At 38.6% G+C, this 23,117-nt stretch overlaps 1 non-coding gene across 1 annotated transcript; it reads right to left on the bottom strand.

Moving 5' to 3' along the window:
- Positions 1–1,438: 1,438 nt before the first annotated feature.
- Positions 1,439–1,541, bottom strand: LOC128595262 (small nucleolar RNA U13). Its single transcript, XR_008382900.1, has one exon. It is a non-coding gene; the product is annotated as a small nucleolar RNA U13 (small nucleolar RNA).
- Positions 1,542–23,117: the final 21,576 nt, after the last annotated feature.

Here is a 23,117-nt window from a genome sequence, read left to right as displayed (position 1 = left end):
CTACTAGATTTAGAGGGCTTGGTCACTGAGGATGGCAAGTCCAAGGGCTGTGCACTATCAGTGGGTGGAAGTGTTTAGAATGACAGTGACACATGCTTATCCAGTAATGTCTTATCCCTGGGGGCCTCAAGGTTCTGTAGTATCATTATAGAATATTTATTGCTGAGATGCTTGCCCCTAGGAAGAAAAGGTGGAAGATTTTGGAAGAGGTTTTTAAAAATGAGGGTTAACAGAGTGACCTTTGACAGTAACTGCTAATGGATTAGGGTCAGGGACAGCTCTGTGCTCACAGACCTTAAAAATATTGTCATCTTTCTTTCTCTCTGAATGGAGTGTTCATCTTGCCAGTTCCTATAGTTAATTAGATTGTTAACTCTGTTTATTTATAGCAGCAAACACTTTACTGGCATGTAGCAAATGCTGAGACCTCTACTCGGAGACCTCTACTGACTCAGGGTGGAATGAAATATAATTATTCAAATTAGTTTTAGGCCAAGGTCCAAAGACCTCACAGGCAACATCCTAATTTTGCAAGTGTTGGTTTTTGTGAAATGTGTCTCTGGAAGATGCGGAGATTATAATCTTTAGGATAAATAGTGATGCTGAGTTTAGGTGTCCCCCAGAATCTTTAAAAAGATAGCGCTCTCTTCTATAAATGTACCTATGCAGCTGCCAGCTCATGACTCAAAATCAGCCTTACCAAGAATATTGTTATACAAAGTAGTTATGGATGTAGAATTTTAATGACAAATCAATGAAAGTTAATTTTCATAGATGCTATTAGGGAGGGAATTCACCAGGTCTGTCTCCTATCATATATCACAGTACTTTTTATTTGGGGAGAAAAGCTAAGATCTTATGTAGGTGATTATAAAAGAAAGGACAGAGCCAATCCTCTCTACTAGATTTGGCCAACTGTCTTCCCCACCATTAACCATTTAGGCATTTAGTGAGAAATAAGGATACCTCAGGGTGGAGGGGAAAAACTTTAGAGGAATTCTCTGGGCAACTTGCAGCTGTTCTGAAGGGGAGGGGTGTGGTCCTTGGGTTGACTGAGGAGTTAGATGAGATGAGCATTTCCTGTCCCTTCTATACCTGTTGTGTGTTAGATATATGCTACCCTAAGCTGCTGCCATGTGTGGGGCTCAGAGCTGCCCAAGGTAAAGCTTTCTTTTCTTCTGTAGAATCAGATATTTGGCATTTAAGGGTCTTTTAATGTTCATATGGATGTTCTGAGAAACCCAGAAAATGAAATCTAGACATTCTTGGTGGGGATGGGAGGGAAACAAGTATTTTAAATGGGTTACCATGTACCTGGTGTTTGTCTTAGGGGTTGTTTGGTTCCAAGTAACAGAAACTGTCTCTTTTTTATTTATTTTATTATTAATATTTATTATTTTTATTTATTTTATTATTAATGTTATTAATGTTTTTTTCACGTCAGACGGGTAATGTACTGACGTCGTAACAAGATTTTGGGAGGCACATCTTATGCATGTGTGTGAAAACGCAATCATCATGTTTATGAACTACAAAAGGATCATCCTTTTTATTTTTTATTATTGAGACAGAGTCTCACTCTGTCACCCTGGGTAAAGTGGCATGGCATCATCATAAGTCACAGCAAATTCAAATTCTTGGGTTCAAGCAATCCTCTTACCTCAGCCTTCTGAGTAGCTGGGATTATGCCTGGCTACTTTATTTATTTATTGTATTTTTAGTGGAGACAGAGTCTCACTTTTGTTTAGGCTGGTCTTGAACTCCTAAGCTTACATGATCAATCCACCTGCCTTAGCCTCCCAGAGTGCTGGGATTATAGGAGTTAACCACTGCCCCCAGCCTCAGAAACTGTCTCTTACCAGCTCAAATGAAAACAAGGATTCTATTAAATAGGTACAAGCGTACCTACCCAAAGGCAGGACATTCAGCTTGAACTCAACAAGAATCCATGTTAGGACTTGGAGAGCTTTGCCCTCCTTGGGGTTGCGAGTTGTCTTGTATCTGCTCCTTCTATTTTCTTGGCAAACTAATATTCTTGGCTTGTATATAGCTCATCATGGGTGCCCTCTTCGATGGTACCTTCTGTGTCTGAGTTATAAGATGTTGTTAGTCTAGATAGAGCCCAAAGCTATCTTACTAAATCTCTTTGCTTTTTTCTAAATATAGCAATTTAAAAAAATTGGAATATACTTCATGTAAGATTCACTATTTAAAAGTGTATACTTCAGTGATAAGTGTATTCATTACATTGTCCAGATTCCAGAATATTTCCATCACCCCCAATTGGGGGTGATGTGGACTACACACCTAGTCCCAATTGCCTGCCACCTGCGTACTCTGTGCAATCACTAACCTACTTTCTGTCTCTATGGATTTCCCTTTTCTGTACATTTCTTATCAATGGCATGGTACAACATATGGCCTTTTGTGTCTTGCTTCTTTCACTCAGCTTAATTCTCAGAGTTCATCTGTGTTGTAGCATGTAACAGTACTTTATTGCTTTTTATGACTAAATAATATTCCACTTATGGATAGACCACATTTTGTGTATCCATTTATCAGCTGATAGACATTTGAGTTGTGTACATTTTATGGCATATCAGTAATGCTGCCATGAACATCGTGTTTTAAAACAATTTGTTATTGGGGTGGCGCCTGTGGCTCAGTGAGCAGGATGCCAGCCCCATATACCGAGAGTGGCGGGTTCAAACCCAGCCCCGGCCAAACTGCAACAAAAAAATAGCTAGGCGTTGTGGCGGGCGCCTGTAGTCCCAGCTACTCGGGAGGCTGAGGCAGGAGAATCACCTAAGCCCAGGAGTTGGAGGTTGCCGTGAGCTGTGTGACGCCACGGCACTCTACCGAGGGCGATAAAGTGAGACTCTGTCTTTACAAAAAAAAAAAAAAAAATTATTATTTATTTAATTATTTTTAAATGGGAAAACTATGAATTTATATGTATAATGTGACATTTTGATATACATATATATTGTGGAATGATTAAATCAAGCTAATTATTAACATATCCATTACCTTTATGGAATTAGCATCTTTGTGATACAACGTTTAAAATGTACTCTTTTAGTAATTTTCAAATATACTTGATATAATTATTAGTTATAGTCACTGTTGTACGATAGATTTTCAGAATGTAGTCTTCCTGTCTAATGGAAACTTTGTATCTTTTAACCAATGTTCTGCCCATTTCCTACCCCCATCTACACTGCCCAGCTCCTGGTAACCACCATTCTACTCTTTGCTTTTATGAGTTTTATGATTTTAGATTCCACATATAAACAAGAGCACACAGTATTAGTCTTTCTGTACTTGACTTATTTCACTTAGCATAATATCCTACAGATTCATTCATGTTGTCACAAATGACAGGATTTTCTTCTTTTTAAAGCTGAATAGAATTCCATTGTATACACATACCATTTCTTCCTTCCTTCCTTCCTTCCTTCCTTCCTTCCTTTCTTTCTTTCTTTTTTTTTTCTGAAACAGAGTCTCACTGTGCCGCCCTTGGTAGAGTGCTGTAGTATCACAGCTCACAGCAACCTCAAACTTTTGGGCTTAAGTGATTCTCTTGCCTCAGCCTCCAAAGTAGCTGGGACTTACAGGCACCTGACACAACACCCGGCTATTTTTTGTTGTAGTTGTCATTGTTGGTTAGCTGCCCTGGCCAGGCTTGAACCCACCAGCCTCTGTATGTAGCTGGTGCTGTAACCACTGTGCTACAGGCACCAAGCCACCACTTTTTCTTTATTCATCCATTGATAGGATATTAGTTTGATTCCATATCTTGGCTATTGTAAATAATGCTGCAATGAACATGGATATTCAGCTACCTCTTTGACATACTGATTTCATTATCTTTGGCTACACCCGGAAGTGGAATTGCTGGATCATATCATAGTTTTATTTTTAATTTTTTGAGGAATCTCCAATTGTTTTTCATAATGGTAGTGCAAATTTACATTCCCACCAACAGTATAAAAGGGTTCCCTTCTCTCTACATCCTTTCCTACACTTATTATCTCCATTTTTTGGATAATAGTAATTATGATAATAGACTATATCTCATTGTGGTATTAATTTGCATTTCCCTGATGATTAGGGATGTTGAGCACCTTTTCATATACTTGTTGGCCATTTGTATCTTCTTTTAGAAAATGCCTATTCAGGTCCTTTGCCCATTTTTAAATTAGGTTGTTTGTTTTCCGGATATTGAGTTTTTTGTATTCTTTATACCTATTTGGATATTAAACCCTTATCAGATGTATGGTTTGCAAATATTTCATCTATTCCATAGGTTATCTCTTCCCTTTGTTGATTGTTTTCTTAGCTGTGAAGAAGTTCTTTAGTTTGACAGAATCCAGCAACATATCAAACAAAGTATATACAAGGACCAAGTTGGTTTTATCACAGGGTCTCAAGGGGTTTAATATACGTAAATCTATAAGTATAATCCAGCACATAAACAAATTAAAAAAAAAAAAGACCATATGATTCTCTCAATTGATTCAGAAGAAGCTTTTAATAATATCCAGCATCCCTTCATGATCAGAACACTGAAGAAAATGGATATAGAAGGGACATTTCTTAAACTGATAGAGGCCATCTACAGCAAACCCACAGCCAATATCGTATTGAATGGAGTTAAACTGAAATCATTTCCACTCAGATCAGGAACCAGACAAGGCTGCCCCTTGTCTCCACTGCTCTTTAACATTATAATGGAAGTTTTAGCCATTACAATTAGGGAAGAAAAGGCAATCAAGGGTATCCATACAGGTTCAGAAGAGATCAAACTTTCACTCTTCACAGATGATATGATTGTATATCTGGAAAACACCAGGGATTCTACTACAAAACTCTTAGAACTGATCAAGGAATACAGCAGCGTCTCAGGTTACAAAATCAACATTCATAAATCGGTAGCCTTTATATATACCAACAATAGTCAAGCTGATAAAACAGTTAAGGACTCTATTCTGTTCACAGTAGTGCCAAAGAAGATGAAATATTTGGGAGTTTAGCTAACAAAAGACATGAAAGATCTCTATAAAGAGAACTATGAAACTCTAAGAAAGGAAATAGCTGAAAACATTAACAAATGGAAAAACATACCATGCTCATGGCTGGGAAGAATCAACATTGTTAAAATGTCCATACTACCCAAAGCAATATACAATTTTAATGCAATCCCTATTGAAGCTCCACTGTCATACTTTAAAGATCTTGAAAAAATAATGCTTCATTTTATATGGAATCAGAAAAAACCTCGAATAGCCAAGACATTACTCAGAAATAAGAACAAAGCAGGAGGAATCACACTACCAGACCTCAGACTATACTATAAATTGATAGTGATCAAAATAGCATGGTACTGGAACAAAAACAGACAGGTAGATGTCTGGAACAGAATAGAGAACCAAGAGATGAATCCAGCTACATACCGTTATTTGATCTTTCACAAGCCAATTAAAAACGTTCAGTGGGGAAAAGATTCCTTATTTAACAAATGGTGCTGAATGAACTGGCTGGTGACCTGTAGAAGACTGAAACTGGACCCACACCTTTCACCATTAACTAAGATAGACTTTCACTGGATTAAAGATTTAAACTTAAGACATGAAACTATAAAAATACTAGAAGAGAGTGCAGGGAAAACCCTTGAAAAAATCAGTCTGGGCAAGCATTTTATGAGGAGGACCCCCGGGCAATTGAAGCAGCTTCAAAAATAGACTACTGGGACCTGATCAAACTAAAATGCTTCTGTACAGCCAAGAACACAGTAAGTAAAGCAAGCAGACAGCCCTCAGAATGGGAGAAGATATTTGCAAGAAGATATTTATGTCTCCGACTAAGGTTTAATAACCAGAATCCACAGAGAACTCAAATGTATAAGCAAGAAAAGAACAAGTGATCCCATCACAGGCTGGGCAAGGGACTTGAAGAGAAACTTCTCTGAAAAAGACAGGCGCATGGCCTACAGACATATGAAAAAATGCTCATTATCTTTAATCATCAGAGAAATGCAAATCAAAACTACCTTGAGATACCATCTAACTCCAGTAAGATTAGCCCACATCACAAAATCCCAAGACCAGAGATGTTGGCGTGGATGTGGAGAAAAGGGAACACTTCTACACTGCTGGTGGGAATGCAAATTAATACATTCCTTTTGGAAAGATCTTTGGAGAACACTTAGAGATCTAAAAATAGATCTGCCATTCAATCCTATAATTCCTCTACTAGGTATATACCCAGAAGACCAAAAATCACGTTATAACTAAGATATTTGTACCAGAATGTTTATTGCAGCCCAGTTCATAATTACTAAGTCATGGAAAAAGCCCAAGTGCCCATCGATCCACGAATGGATTAATAAACTGTGCTGTATGTACACCATGGAATATTATGCAGCCTTAAAGAAAGATGGAGACTTTACCTCTTTCATGTTTACATGAATGGAGCTGGAACATATTCTTCTTAGTAAAATATCTCTAGAATGGAAGAAAAAGTATCCAATGTACTCAGACCTTCTATGAAACTAATTTATGGCTTTCGTATGAAAGCTATAACCCAGTTATAACTTAAGAATATGGAGAAGGGGGTAAGGGAGGGCAGGGAGAGGGGAGGATGGGCGGAGGGAGGGTGATTGGTGGGATTATACCTGTGGTACATCTTACAAGGATACATGTGAAACTCAGTAAATGTAGAATATAATTGTCTTCACGCAATAACTAAGAAAATGCCAGGAAGGCTTTGTCAACCAGTGTGATGAAAATGCGTTATATTGTGCATAAAACTAGTATATGGTGCCCCATGATCGCATTAATGTATACAGCTATGATTTAATAATTTAAAAGAAAAAGAAGTTTTTTATTTTGATGGATTCAGTTCCCTTTGTGTAATTTTGCCTTTGTTGTGTGTGCTTTTGGGAGTCCCAGTCAGGAAATCTTTTCCAAGATCAATGGACTCAACTTGCAGTTTTCTTTAGTAGTTTTACAGTTTTAGGCCTTATGTTTAACCCCTTAATCTATTTATAGTTGGGATTTTTGTATCTGGAGTGGGATAGGATTTAATTTCATTCTTCTGCTTACAGATATCCAGTTTTCCCAGCTCACAATTTATTGAAGAGACTGTCCTCTCCCCATTGCATAATCTTGGTATTTTGTCAAAGATCAGTTGACACAAAATGTATGGATTTATTTCTGATCTCTCTACTCTATTCCACTTGTGTAAGTATTTGCTTTTATGCTAGTACTATGCTGTTTTGATTACAATAGCTTTTTAGTAGATTTTGAGATCTGATAGTATAATATTTCCAGCTTATTCTTTTTACTTATGATTGCTCTGGCTATTCAGAGTGTTTTGGTTTCATGTAAGTTTTAGGATTATTTTTCCTATGAAAAATTTTGGCAGGGATTCTATCACATCTGTAGCTTGCTTTGGGTAGATGGGTTTTTTTGTGATATTAATTCTCCCAATACATGAACACAGGGTGTATTTCCAGTTGTCTGTATTTTCTTCAACTTCTTTCATCAATGTTTCATACTTTTCAGTGTACAGATCATTCACTTCCCTAGTTACACTGATTTCTAATTATTTTTATGCTATTATAAATGGGATTGTTTTCTTGTTTTTTTTTTTTTTGGATAGTTTATTGTTCATGTATAAAAAAATGCTTCTGATATTTTTATGTTGATCTTGTATCCTGCAACTTTACTGGATTTGTTGATTAACTCTAACAGTGTTTTAGTAGAATCTTCAGGGTTTTCTCTACACAAGATCATGCCATCTGCAAATAGGGATTTTAACTTTTTCTTTTTCAGCTTGGATGTTTTGTATTTATTTTTCTTGCAAAACTTCCAGTACTAGGTTGGATAGACGTGAACATCCTTACCTTACTCCTGATCTTAGAAGAAAACTTTAAACTTTTCACTGTTGAGTATAATGTTAGCTGTGCTATTTGGCCTTTGGTGTACTAAAGCACAATTCTATACCTAATTTATTCAGAATTTTTAACCATGAAGGATTTTGAATTTTGTCGATTTTTTTTTTCTGCCTCTATTGAGATGATCATATGGTTTTGTCCTTCATTCTTTCAGTGTGGTATACCATATGTATTGATTTGCATATGTTGAATCATCCTTGCATCACAAAAATAAATCCCACTTGAGCTGGATGAATGATTCTTTTGATATGCTGTTAAGTTAGGTTTGCTGGTTTGTTTTTTTTTTTTTTTGTAGAGACAGAGTCTCACTGTACCGCCCTCGGGTAGAGTGCCGTGGCGTCACATGGCTCACAGCAACCTCTAACTCCTGGGCTTAAGCGATTCTCTTGCCTCAGCCTCCGGAGTAGCTGGGACTACAGGCGCCCGCCACAACGCCCGGCTATTTTTTGGTTGCAGTTTGGCCGGGGCTGGGTTTGAACTCGCCACCCTCAGCATATGGGGCCGGCGCCCTACTCACTGAGCCACAGGCGCCGCCCTGCTGGTATTTTTTTTAAAGGATTTTTGCATCTATCTTCAGCAAGGATATTGGCTGTAATTTAATTTTCTTGTAGTATCCTTCTCTTGCTTTGATATCAGACTGTAATATGAACTTGTGTACAAGTTTTGGTGGAAGCATTTCTTTTCAACTCTCTTGGATATATACCTTGGGATAAAATTGCTGAATCAAATGATAATTCTATATTTAACTTTTTACCAGATTGTTTTCCATAGTAGCTATACCTTTACATTCCTACCAGCAATGTATGATGAGGCCCATTGCTCCTTAATTCCAAATTTCTAGGATACAGAAAGTATCTGAAGAGGAGGGGTATCTGTTTGCCCCATCTTAATCTCAGTATAGGTGTTAGGGGTTAGATGTATACTGTTAGGTGTGTACCGTGTTCTATACAGCTCAGTTTAGGGCTGTGGGAGGAGAATGGTCAGGAGATACAGTTACATATTCAAAGGCCCATTGTGTAACAGTTCTCAGATGGTCTGGGTGTTTGGGGTTTCTCCCTTCCTATCTGACCTCCATCTCACCCCTGGCATACCCCTTCAAAATATTCCTGAATCACATAGGTGGTCAGATGTTGAGAATTTTTTTTTTAATTGAACTGAGCCTTCGTCTTTTCTTTAGGACAAGGGACAAAACTCTCCAGTGGCTAATAAAAATAACATGTTCACTTTGAATAGATATTCTTCTATCAAACCTGTGAGGCATATGAAAACTCCAACCCATTGTGGAGCTGTTAACTGACATGTGCAAGATCATAAGTTGAGTTAGTGATCATTCTGGTTCTAGCATTTGGAAAGTCAGTGCTTGGATTCTCAGGCTGCTTGTTTGTTGGAACCTTAATTATTGTTCTTTGTTATTTTGGGACCCAAATACCCATTCTTTATTCACTCCTTTGGGGAATTTGTAGACAAAACCTTACTTACACTTTGCAGAATGAGTTATTTTATAAAAATCCCAGAATGCAGTCAAGCCCATCTGTTTTCTCTTCTATATTAACTTATTTGTTGCCATAAAGCCCCAGATAGACTTCAGAGATATGCAGTTATAGGAAAGAAAACTGATTATGAGGGAAAGATTTTAGGGTCATAAGATTTATTCTTTCTATATGCAAAATCTGTCTAATGTGTATAATAGCCTGAGATCACCTTGGCATAAAGCACGACTCATGTTTGAGAAGCTGATCACGCAGCTTGTACATGTTGAGAATAGTAAGCAAAGGATTCCCACTACATAAGGTTCAGCAGTCAGGAGCTTAAGATATTGGGATGGAAATGAGGCGGGTTGTGCAGCATTTTAACTGAGCATTACTCTGGAGCTTTTCTCTTAGTATTAAGGCTCTCAAAAATTATTGATTTGAATTTAAATGGAGAGAAGGATTTAACATTTGCCTTGCTTACTGTGGAAGTCAAGATAAATTTACACCAGCAAATCTGAACCTGAGAATGACTCTGTGTGTACGTACATGTGACAGAGTAAGAAGGATAGAGAGAAATTAAATAACGTAGAAAGCTGAGTGTGCAAGGTCAAATAATGATGAATAGTAAATCTTAGATAATTTTGATTTGCTCCTCATTATTTTTAATAATTTACCAATATTCCAAGTTAAGTAGCTGAGTCTTCATGGTGTGACAATTCAAATGTTATGTGAGTCTGCTTCTCAGCTTATGGATTGTGGGTCATGTTGCTTCTTTCCTAATCTTGTCTCCAAGAAGGCCTCCAAACACATAGCAGTTGACTCTGATGGATAGTCTCTACCTGGCTGTTTATTGAAACCCCACACTGTACACATAAAGGGTGGGATAGTTGATCACTCGGTCAGGAGTAGACAACTAACAGGTCAATAGAAACTCAACCTGAAATTGATGTCACAGCAGCTTGTTCCAGCTTTCACTTTGTCATGCAGCAAATATGATGCTGAGGGACTGCACCTTAATCAGAAGTCAGGTGACCTGGAGCCCAGCCTCAGCTGGAGCTCTGTGACCTTGGGAAGATTTCTCAGTCCTTTGGAGAAAATTTCTTCATCTACCAGAGTGATGGGGTGGGGATTGGTCTTTCCTAACAAGGATTGACTTGGAAAATGCATGCAAAGTTTATTGCATCGATCAAACAGAAAACTATCATCAATGCAATAAATCTAGACAGGTCAGAAAACCCTCAGGGGCATTTCTCCTTGTAGGGTGCAGAAAGGTGCAGAAGAGAACTAATGTTCTTCTGAAGGAAATATCACATATTTCGTCTCATTTAACCCCATCAAGGTAGATATTATTATTCCCATTTTTCAGATAAGTTAAGATAAGTTATTTTTCAGAGAAGACAAGTGCTCTAAGTTGCTCTGCAAATTGGTACTCAGCAAAGGCAAGACTGGAAGAAAAAGTGTGTCTGACTCCAAAGCTGAATCTAAGGTAGGCAACCCTTACCTCATTGTTCAGCCCAACATTTGCTTATTCAGTAGCAATCAATCTCCCCTCCCTTACCTTTTATATGACCTTGGGGAAATTAACCCCTTTAAGCCTGGTTCCTCATCTTTAAAAACAGAATTAATACCACCCTCCTTGCAGACTTATGTGAGGATTAAATGAGTTAGCTGATGTATAGTGCCTAGGCAGGCCTCACCTCTCCCCATGTCCAGACCTTCCCCATCTCTGCTGCTGACTCTACAGTGCTTCCTAAGTTCAACCTGTGCCTCAAAGCTTCCCTTTTCCCTTCAGCAAGAAGAATTAGAAAATGTCACCACACATTATCTTTTGAGTTTTACTGACAAACATTTTTTGAGAAACACTCTAGATATTTTCTAAACTAGGCAACTAAGCAAGTTATCTGGGGAGGACCACTCTGCAGTGGAGAGAGTGAATATGCCTTGAGCTGTTACTCAGTGACAGATGATTCAGGGCAGAGATTCTTGACAGCATTGGTCATTTTACTTGTATTTTCTTATCTATTCCAATTTTTCTGCCATCCGCATACTCCCCAGATTTTATTTATTTTGGGCAAGAAATAAGATGGTGGATTACTTGTAATTATCCTATAGTTTTGTTTTGTTTTGTTGTTTACCTAGACTCTCACTCCATTGCCCAGGCTAGAGTGCCAGGTGTCAGCCCAGCTGATAGCAACCTTGAGCTCCTGGGCTCAAACCATCCTCCTGCATCAGCCTCCCAAGTAGCTGGGACTACAGGTGCTCACCACAATGCTCAGTTGATTTTTGCTTTTTTTTAGTAGAGACAAGGTCTCATTTTTTGTTCAGGCTGATCTTGAACCCCTGGGCTCAAGCAATCCACCTGCCTCCACCTCCTCAAGTGCCAGAATCACAGGTGTAAGCATTGCACCTGGCCTCTTCTTCAGTTTTAAAAGAAGAAAACAAGTATGAAGTCACTTGATGATTTTATTATCTATTTCAGGTGACAAAAAATAAAATGTTTTTGTTTATTTTTGTTTATAATTTTTTGAGTGTGATTCTTCTTGAAGCAATCTCCAAGATGAAGTCCAGGCTTCCTCTTGCATGTTTCACAATAGAAAATGGTTTCTCTTCTTCCACCTTTCTCATTTCTTCTGCTGCAAACCACCCAATCCTTTGTTGAATTGTTTTCATTTTTCATTTTAAAATTCATCTTGCCATTTAGCCTTTCCTCAGTGTCAAAAGATGATGTCACATTGCTCACAAGCTGAATGATGATTTCTCCCATAAAAATGGTGTGTCTGCACTTTTTCTATAGTGGAGCCCATGACCATAACAACCAAGAAAACATGTCGGATGTCTTCTGACAAATAGGATCGGAGAGCCATAGTATCACTATTCTTTACTAGTATCCATTATTAATTCCACTTAATTTTATCAGTAAGTGAATTGTTAAGAAAGTCTGTGAAATAACTGTTTATTTCACTTTAAGATGCTTTAGATGCATAAATTAACTCTCCTCCTTTCTACCCGAATTCCATGTAAGATGCCCAAACAAAAATTAAAAACATCTGCAGCAGGGCTAGAGAACAAAAAATGATGCCATCAGCAGGCCAGAAACCTTAAGAAATTTCCATAAGATAAAGCTGAAAAAAATCTAGATTGAGGTCCTACTGTATAGTAAGAGAAACACTTTGTCTTAGCTGTTTTGTGTTGATGTGACAGAATACCCGAGGCTCAGTAGTTTATAAAGAAAAGAAGTTTATTATTTAGCTTATTGTTCTGCAGGCCAGGAAGAATAAGAAGCATGGAGCTGGCATCCTCTGGGCCGGTGAGGACCTCTGCTGCTTCATGATGGAAAGAAGGGGAGTGCAAAGGGGCAGGTGCAAAGAGATCACATGGCAAGGGAGAGAAACTGAGGAAGTTGGACTCTTTTTAACAACCTGCTTTCATGGGAACTAATCTGTCCCTGTGAGAGGGAGATATCACTCACCCTGGCAGGAAACCATCCATTTATTAAGGACTCACCCCCAAGACCCAAACACCTCCCACTAGGCCCCATCTCCCAATACTGCCACCTGGGAGTTCAAATGTCAACACGAGTTCTGGTGAGGACAAATTGCATCTCAAACCTTGGTGCTCTTATTTTATGATTTTTTGGTTTTAACAAAAACTTTGTTGTGGGTTGCATTGCAGCCCCCAAAAAGATATGTTCAAGTTTCCACTCCTAGTACCTATGAATGTGGCTAAATTTGGAAATAGAGTCTTTGTGGATGTAATTAATTTAGTATGAGCTTATTTTATCTCATACTGGACTAGCACTCTCATAAGAGTTGAGAAATTTAGATATATACACACAGGAAAGAAAGCCTGTGACAGTGAAGGCAAGGATTGGAGTCATGCAGTTGCAAGGCAAGAAATGACAGATTGCCAGCCGCCACCTGAAGCTTGACAAAGTCACAGGAAGATTCTTGCCTAGAGCCTTCATAGGGAGAACTATTCTTCTAACACTTTGGGTTTGGGGCTTCCAGTCTCTAGAACTATGAAAGAATAAACTTCTGTTGTAAGTCATCCAGTTTGTGTTACTCTTTGGTATGGCAGCCTAGGAAATGAATATACGCTTGACTAAAAACATTTAGAAATGGACTCAGGGAAGTACTGACCTAGCTGCAGTTTAACACAGGTGAAGGAAAGGTTCTGGAAAAGAAGAGGGTTGGGTTCCTTAGCCTAGCCCCAGATAGTCTTCAAGCTCAGAGAAACAGGGGCTCAAACACATGTAATAAATTTGAACCCTACAAATGACCATGGGAAGTTGGATCTTGGCTCCACGTGGAACAGCTGGGCAGAGTCCTCCTCCCTTGCCACGACCTCTTAAGTCAGATACATTGGAGGCATCATCATAGCAAGTTCCTATTATTGGGCAGATCTGTGCTGTTCAGAGAAGGGGCTAGCGTGGAAGATCAGAACAAGTACAGAGAATCATTCCCTAAGCACAGGAGTAAACTTACTTGCAGAAGTTCTTTCCTAACTTTGGATTAGAGACTAAACTGCAAATCTTGTAAAAATAAAACTACGAAAGTATGAAAATTTCCCTTTTCTCTAATAAGCTACCTTTCAAATTCCAAAACAGGAATAAGGTAGAAGACATTTATTCATTAGACTCAAATTTTCTTTGAGCACTTACTATATGCCAGGATTAGGGTTCATTCAGTACTAATATCATATGCAAATGTCAGAAGGCAAGATAAAAAGAGTACATGGTACAGTCAAGGAGCTGCAAGGATGATAAATAGGGAAAAAACACTGGGCCTGGAAAATGTTTCAATAATTACTCAAAATATTCAAATAAATGAAGCCAATCAAAGCAATAAAAGAAAATGATCCCTTTAAATGGACTTATTCCAAAAATCCAGAAACAGAAACAACATAGGTTAGTCACAAATTCTTTTTAATATTTTAATACAAGATTAGAAAAGACACCGTATTTATGAAAACAGAACAATCTGAGACTAGGAAATATTACCATAAGATAAGAAATATAAGCCTTAAATTAAAATTTTAAATAAAGGGAGCAGAGAGAAAACTGAGTACTGCAGTAAATTGAATTGGTAAATTGGAAGATTAGGTTGAGAAATTCTCCCAGAACACAGAAGAAAATTTGCAAGCATAATTATATGCACACAAAAGAAAGACGTACAGAGAACAAATCCAACAAAGCCAACATAAGTATAATAAAAATACCAAAATGAGAGGGCAGCTAGATAAAAGTTACCAATAACAAAAAAAATAAAAAAATAGAAAAAAGGACCTCAACTTAAAGAAATACTTAAGTCTCCCTATCAAGTAAAATTAGTGTTTAGACTCTCATCTCACTCTGAGATACTGCCTAACACAGTTTTCTTCTTGCATTCAGGCAAAACCCAAACCAAAACAAAACATTACTTAAAAGGGGGGAAAGGTAAGTGTTCCAGCATACTGCTGTTCCATCATACCAATTGCTGGAAGATAGGGAGTAATACATACATAGAATTTTAACAGAAAAGATTGTTACCTGAGAATTTCTTATTTGCTTTATGCACGAGGGCAATAGAAAATTTATTTTCAGATATTCGACAACTCATAAGGTGTTCCTATTCCTGAAAATGTTCCTTAAGAGGTCCTATAACAATTCAAGAAAGAAATAAAAATAAATAACTCAAATTGTAGGAAGCCAGAGCAAGATGGAATTTTTTGTAAGGAATGAGTGAACCAGCAAAATTTAGTATTACTATGTGTGTGTAAATAATTGTTAAAATTATAAAACTTAACAAAAAAGATTAAAAATGATAACCTGGATCTAAAAAGATAGTTTATTTAGATAAAAATTTGGGAGTGTAGAGGAAGATGGAAGAAATGAACAGACACTCTTCAAGGAAATGAATTTTGTCAGATTTACTTACTACTTTATCCCCTTATCTTCGAGTTTAGCACAGTGCCTGACACATAGTAAGTGCTTAGTGAATGAAGTCTGCTAAATCTCTATAATCAATTAGCTTGGAAGACCCCTATGAATTAATAATAAAAAGACAATTGGATAGAAAGATGAGCACAATTTATAGGCAATGTAAAGAAAAGAAAAAGCCAAATGGCAAAAAAAAAGAAAAAAGAAAAGATGCTCAACCTAACTGGTAATCAGGAAAATGCAAATTGTAATAGCAAAGGTATACAAATACCCATTTATCAATCTGATTGTTAAAGATCAATATGTTTGACAATATTAAGTGTTGGTGATGAAAGGGGGAAACAGGAACTCAGTGTATTGGTGAGATTTTAAATTAGTACTAAAAATTTGAAGAAACCTGACAGAGGTGGAGAACCTGTGGCCTCAAGGCCAGCTGTGGCCTTCCAGATCCCTTTTAAGAAAGGATTTGTTCTGTAAAATTTGGATTCAGTCAAAAGGCCACTCAAAAGATCCAGGAAGCCACATGTGGCCCCAAGGACACAAATTGAAATGTTCCCCACCTTAGGTTGAAGGGCTGCCTACACGAACTCCTCCAAGGGAGCTCATTAGGTATTGTTTGTAACAGTGAGAAATTAGAACAACTTAAATGTCCATAAAAGGGGATCGATAAATGAACAGTGATGAATTCATACAATTGAATAATATATATCTGTTAAAACTGGTAAATTGCACTTGGTTTTAACTAAATATCAAAAACACAAAGATAGTAAGAGAATAGCAAATTCTAGAATGGTGTATGTAGTTAACAAGCCTGGTAGATGTTGGAAGGTGGAAAGGTACCACAAAGAACCAGTCTCAGTGGGGTTCATAGTAGATATTTATTAAGAGCATTTGCAAGCAGATGGGCTGCCACCAAAAATGGAAAATGGCCACAGCCTGGATATTAGGGTAAGGGGCCTCTTTGAAAGCAATTCAGGATGGGTGCACATGTAGCTAAGGAGGTGGCAGGCCTGTCAGTCATAGCTCAGTAACTCAGGGTGTGGTGCAAGAGATAAACAGGTCATCAGCTGGAGGCCTTGTAAAAGGTTGGGGGGTTATCTGCTAGAAATCTTCTGTAATCTGGAAGGACTGTTTCAACAGAATCAGAGAACTAAGGAGAATTCTCTTTTTTGCTTAATCAATGTCCAGACCCACCAAAGCCAGAGAAAGACTAATAAAGCCCTCAAAGACATACATGCATTACCAGAATTATATCTGCCTATATAGATAGCTAATAAGAGTAAGAAACAGCACTGAAAGGAGACATGTCTAATGCATAATAGTGATCGTCTCTGAGGAGGAAGGCCAGGAGAGTTTTAAGACTGTGCATTGAAACAAAGGACTTCAACTTTATCTACAATGTTTTACCTCTTTTATTAAAAAAAAAAAAAAAACTGAAGCAAAGAGACAGAATGTTAATATTTGTTAATTCTGAATAATGGATACTTGATTGTTAATTCTGTTATTGTTGTATTTTTCTTCATTTTTAAAACCTTTTGCACTCCCCCGAAGGATAGGAAATATCTTACCTTATGTTTTTATAAAAATGATTCCATTAGAAGATTGGCTGATGGGTTGCTAGAGGTGAGGCAATGGGTTCATGTAACTTCTGAAATTATATTAAAAACAACAATAATACTCTATCCTTTTCAAAGGCATTTGTAACTGTGTTGGGGACGATTTTGATTTGCACAATAGTTGAATGGTGCTGCTGGTAGTTAGCACCTGGGGCAAGGATATTAAACATCCTACAATCTGTAGGTTTGCTCCCACACGATAATTAACCAACTCCAAATGCCAATTACATTCCTTTGAGAAATATTGAGTTGGGAATTGTATTCTGCTGAGGATAACAGAAAATGCTACTATTAGTGGTTTAAACACAGAAGCACTTTCTTTTCTTCATGCAATAGGAAGTCTAGAGGTTGTTGGTATTGGTTCAGTATCTCCAGGATGTCATGACTCTGTTCACTGTGTTTCTATTTGCCTTTTCCTCACAAGCTCACAATGGCTGCTGATGCTCTAACCATCAAGTCTAGTGTCTTAACAGGAAGAAAGATGGGCTAGAAAAGGAAAGAGCAATTTCTATATTTGGAAAGCAAAACTTATCCAGAAATTCTCAGTAGACTTCTACTTAAGTCTTATTGCTGCAAGGGAGTTTTGTTTTTGGCTTTGCAGCCTTTATATTAGAGGAAGGAAAGGTTTGGGAAAAAAAGGTTTGGAATGGGTGCTCAGTAAACCAACCCACAGTATTTGTTGCAAAAGTGAGTAGGTTAAATTTCCATATTAAAGTAAAAAGACTGGGTATATCAAGGTTCATTCAGGAAAACAGAAACCACTCTGAGTATTTAAAACAAGCCAGGCAGGGTAGAATGTGCCTATAGCACACACAGTTCTTTGGGAGGCTGAGGCAGGAGGACCACTTGAGGCCAGGAGTTTGAGTCTGTACTGCACTATTATCATACCTAGGAATAGCCACCACACTCCAGCCTGGGCAAAATAGTGAGACCCTATCTCTAAATTGTTTTTAAAAAATAATACCTAAAAAATTTTAAAACAAAGAGAATTTAGTGCAGAAAGTTGGTTACACATGGGATAGAAGAGTAGAGAAGCAAATAGGAAACAATGAGGCAGCCCAAAGATTACAGCCTCAGGAAGCCGCCACCTACTTAATTCTAGAAAGACAAAGGGAGAAGGCAGAATTACTAAGGTTTCTCAGCAGAAGCTGGAACTAGGACAGGCCCATCCATTAAGAGCTGGAGCCAGAAAGGTGCTGCAGCTACTGTACAAAGCAACACAGGAGAGGCAGGGAGTACAAAGGGGCTTGTCCCTTTCACCTCCCGTTCTTCTGTTGGCCACGCCCAGCTGGAATCCAACTGATAATCTGTAGTGACCTCACTGTGATGCAGAACTGAACAAGAGAAGACAAGGAATAAATCAGGGGCAAACAGGTCCAGGACCAAGCATACTGGGTCAAAACACAGCTTTCCATAAAGTCAAGGAAGGTATTAATTAAAAGTCAACTTTTAATTAATAAAAGTTAATTAGGGGTGAAAACAAAACAAAAAATTATTTTTTAGAGACAAAGTCTTACTCTGTTTTCCAGGCTAGAGTGCCATGGCTTCACCCTAGCTCACAGCAACCTCGGAGTCCTGGGCTCAAGCTATCCTCCTGAGTAGCTGCCACTACAGGCACTTGCCACAATGCCTGGCTAGTTTTTTCTATTTTTAGTAGAGATGAGATCTTGCTCTTGGTCAGGCTAGTCTTGAACTCCTGAGCTCAAGCAATCTTCCCACCTTGGCTTCCCAAGAATGCTAGGATTATAGGCATGAGACACCATGTACAGCCAGGGGTGACCAAATTAATATCAGACGGTGGTATAAAATTCAAAGCTCAAGTCATTACATGGCATGAAGAAGGATTCCTGCCTCCTCTCCTTTCCCTCCCTTCCTTTATTCCTTCCTCCCTTCCTCCCTTCCTTCCTTCCTGTTTCTTTCTTTTTTCTTTTTTTTAATTGGATTACAGGCATGATCCATAACAAAGACAGAGAAATCATTGAAACTCTAAGTGCTAATCAGTATGGAATGGTAGATATCAAAACCTCTTAGGAATACAAAGAGAAATCCACAAGAATTATGATCATGAAGGGTGATTTTAATCTCTTTGATAAATCAAACAAGTAAAAGTAAATAAGAACATTCAACAATAGTTCACATTAAGATAAATGGCAGCAGCCAAACCTAAAATCAGAGATATTCACAGTTTTAAGTGCTTTTATTAATACAAAAGAAAAATGAAAATAAATGGATTCAATTATGGCTTCAATTTAAGAACAAATAAAAAACCAGTACAACTTTAAGAAGGTAAAATAAATCAATAAAAATAAAAACAAAAATCAATACATTTAATAGAAAAGTGGAATTGATAAGTTTACCAAGAGCCTATTTCAAAAAGATCAATAAAAGACACAAAGTCTTAGAAAACCTTATCACATCAGAAGCAAGAAGATCTCTCTGACGTCCCCCTGCTTTCTGAGTGACAGCTAGCCATCAAGGACTTCTCTGACTTGTAGCTTTCCTGAAAGCATTATGCAGTATAGGTCCCAGGGCTCTCATGTACAGGTACCCTGCCCTGGAACCAGAGCAAAGCAATGCTCCCCACAGAGGCAGGAGAATCTGGACAAAAAGGCCTTGCTCAGTCCCCCTCTTCAGTCCTTCCCTTCTAGTTTGTTTCCACTGTTTGTCCAATCATTTTTCTCCACAACTCTCCTCTCTGTCATGAGAAAGCATAAAAATACGGTTTCCTTGGGTCTTTGGTTCTTCATTTCTAAAGGCTCCCATGTCACGTGAAACTCTGCTAAATACATTTGTTATGCTTTTTTTCTGGAAAAAAAAAAAAGAAAGAAAACCTTACCACAAAGAAAAAAAAAAAAAAAAAAAAGTGAGCCAGGACCTAAGCACACAGCATTCAGGACAATAATATAACTGCAGATACTGAGATCAAGTACATTGTAAAATCCATTGAATCCATTAGGACTTAATCCAAATACATTTGAAAATCTTAATCTTAAGGATGACTTTACAGTGAAATAAAAAGTTTACAAAGTTAAAAGAAGGTTCATTATGGTTCCTGAGCCCCTGCAGTTATACTCTGTTGTGGAATCAATAGTTTCCCCATTAGACTATAAGCTTCCCGAAGGCAAGAACCATGTCTTATTTGATTTTGCATCTCCAGTATCTAACTAAAGAATACATTGCACATGCTCAGGGGATGTTTGTTGAAAAAAATTTCTTTCTCCTGCCCTTTCTTTTTCCCTCTGCTCTTATTTCCCTCTATCTTTCCTTTCCTTCTCCAACCAATCATCAAAAAACAAGATGCATTTAGCTTAAAATAAAGAGCACCCTATTTACGTCACTTTTTACATCCTACTGATATGTATTCTCTGTAGATTCTGGTGCATTTTTAAGGCAATACATATACATAGGCTCCTGTGTAGGGTCCACAGAGAGTTCCTCTGCAAGCAACACTGCTTATCAAGAGCTGCCTGGAACTGGTGACTCAGAGAATGGCCCAGCATGCTCTGGCTGTTGCTAGGAAACCACAGTTCCCTTGTGGAACCCAGCACCACACTTGTAGGTTGTCCCTGATAACTTAGAGGAAAAGAAGAGCTGCCAGAAAAGGTAGAGGGAAAAGCAAAAAGCTAATGAAGAAAATAATTTCCCTTGCCCAGCAATAAATGACAAGTATCTATGGGGATTAGAGACAAAAATAGTCAGAAGAGAAGTTGGCGTAATTAACAAAAAACACTTATGCTCTTGATACTTTTGATGTTGTAATATGTGCAGTGAGAACACGGCCAAGAAGGTGTCTGTTCTGTAGATAGTCTTGGAGCTTTCTGGAACTTTGGCCATGGAAGGGTCTAGAGAAGTGACGGAAGGTTCTCCCTTGGCATCCCTGTCCACATTCTGATTTCCATCTTCCTGGCTGCCTACTCAGCTGACTTTTGCAAGTGAATGCCTGCCTTGTCTTCTAGCACCCCTTTGACGGATTGCAAATCTGTGTTGCCCAGGTACACCCAGAGAGGAAACGGCAGAGAGAGAGGAATAAAACCTTACAGCACTAGTTCTCAAATTTGACTATGTATCAGAATTACTGGAGGGCTTCTTAAACAGATTGCTGGGCCCTACCCTCAGAGTTTCTGATTCGGGAGCATAGGTGGGGGCTGAAAATGTACAGTTCTAATTAAGTCTCCAAGTGACACTGATGCTGCTGGTCCTGCGACCACACTTTGGAAACCTCTGCCTTCTATTATTATACCTTGTAGAGAATTGACACGCTGTTTAACTGGCCAAGCAACAGAGGTCCAATGAGGGGCAATGGATCACCCAAGGTCACTTAGCTACTGGTGGTGGGCTCAAACCCAGGCTTCCTGAATTGAACACTATAAAGTGCTCTCCAAGCTGTTCTTTAAAAATTCTCCAAAAGACTCCAGATGGCTGCCAACAGGGGTGGTCCTACCAAGTGAATGCCAAGTTGCTAAATCCAACCCTGATAGCAACAGCTTTGAGTATGAAGCCAGAGACAGTTTGCAAAAGCCTTTGTGTTCTTCGCAGCGTTGTCTCTCATCTTTCTAAATACTGTAGATAGAAAAGGAAGCATGTTGAGGAGGAGCAGACACAGCTAAGCAGGGCTCCTACACATTTCCAAGGAAGCGTGCCTCCAGTGCCGCACTGCCAAGCCCAGGCTGCTGGGGGAAGCCCCATTGGCTTTGGACTCAAACCACAAGGCAGGCCCCCTCCTGCCCATTCCCTAGCCCAATCTCTGTGTGTGCCAGGATGGCTTCAGAGATATATTTAAAATGAAAAAAACCTACACATTCTTTCCACATTTGCTTTAATACGGGCTTCATCAGCCATCAAGGCTAATTGTAAGCTGTAGGATGAGAAACAAATTATACCCGCCAAACAGCATTCTATTAACAAAGCCTGGGTAAAGCAAAACTAGGATGAGCATAGAGTTTGTCTTTGGCTCCCAGGTCTCCTCTTTGAGCCTCTCATGACTCTGCACTCTTCTCTGCCCTCCTTGATTTCTATTCCTGTAGGACCTTGTTCTTCGTTTACCTTCAGCTAAACTCTGCTAAGGTATGAAATGAAAGAAATTTAGGGATTTGTTTGCCCACAGGTCTTTTAACTTTATTTTTTATTTTATTGTAGTTTTAGATACAGTCTCACTGTGTCACCCTCGGTAGAATGCTGTGGCGTCACAGCTCACAGCAACCTCCAGCTCCTGGGCTTAGGTGATTCTCTTGCCTCAGCTTCCTGAGTAGCTGGGACTATAGGTGCCTGCCATAATGCCTGGCTATTTTTTGTTGCAGTTTGGCCAGGGCTGGGTTTGAACCCACCACCCTCGGTATATGGGGCTGGCGCCCTACCCACTGAGCCACAGGCACCGCCCAATTCTTTAACTTTAATAGAAGACTTTTGAAAACTAAATATCTTTCCATGCTTAAAAGAATGAAGCTCTAAGGCGGCATCTGTGGCTCAAAGGAGTCGGGTGCCGGCCCCATATACCAGAGGTGGCAGATTCAAACCCAGCCCCAGCCAAAAAATGCAAAAACAAAAAATAAAAAAATAAAAAAAAATTAATCTATAATAATGAGATTTTGGGGTGTGATGTTTCAGGGTGGGGGTCACTAAGAACCAGGACCTTCCCCAATTTCTTTATATTGTACGTCATAAGTGGCCACAGTTGGTCTCCTGCTAAGGCTAAAGTTCACCTTGGGTATTGACAATACCAACAGAAGCTAATGCTTATGAGCTGTGCCTTGTATTTGTAGTACTTCTATTCCCACAAAACCTCTGTGTCCACTACATGGCATTTAGATAGAGTTGGTGGACAAAGTCTTATTTCTGTAGCTTTATGATGATAGGAAAAATAACTAGAAAGTTTCTCCTTCTTACCAGTGTTCTTTTTTTGCAGTTTCTGGTTGGGGCTGGGTTTGAACCCACCACCTTCGGCATATGGGGTCTGCGCCCAACCCTCTGAGCCATAGGCACCACCCCTTGCCAGTGTTTTAACTATCTTCATATTGTCTCTGCCTCGTAGAGTGAACTATGTTTATGACTGCTATTGAGCACAGAAATATGTGACATTTCACTTGGCATTTGATAGTTTCCAGTGTGATTCATGGACATTATCCTTTGTGAGCTCACTTTTGTTTTCCAAGTTG

This window comes from Nycticebus coucang, chromosome 9, assembly GCF_027406575.1.
Source record: "Nycticebus coucang isolate mNycCou1 chromosome 9, mNycCou1.pri, whole genome shotgun sequence".
Taxonomy (NCBI): Eukaryota; Metazoa; Chordata; class Mammalia; order Primates; family Lorisidae; genus Nycticebus; species Nycticebus coucang.
Note: the sequence above shows the minus strand (reverse complement) of the source record. Positions and strands in the feature narration are given on the sequence as shown.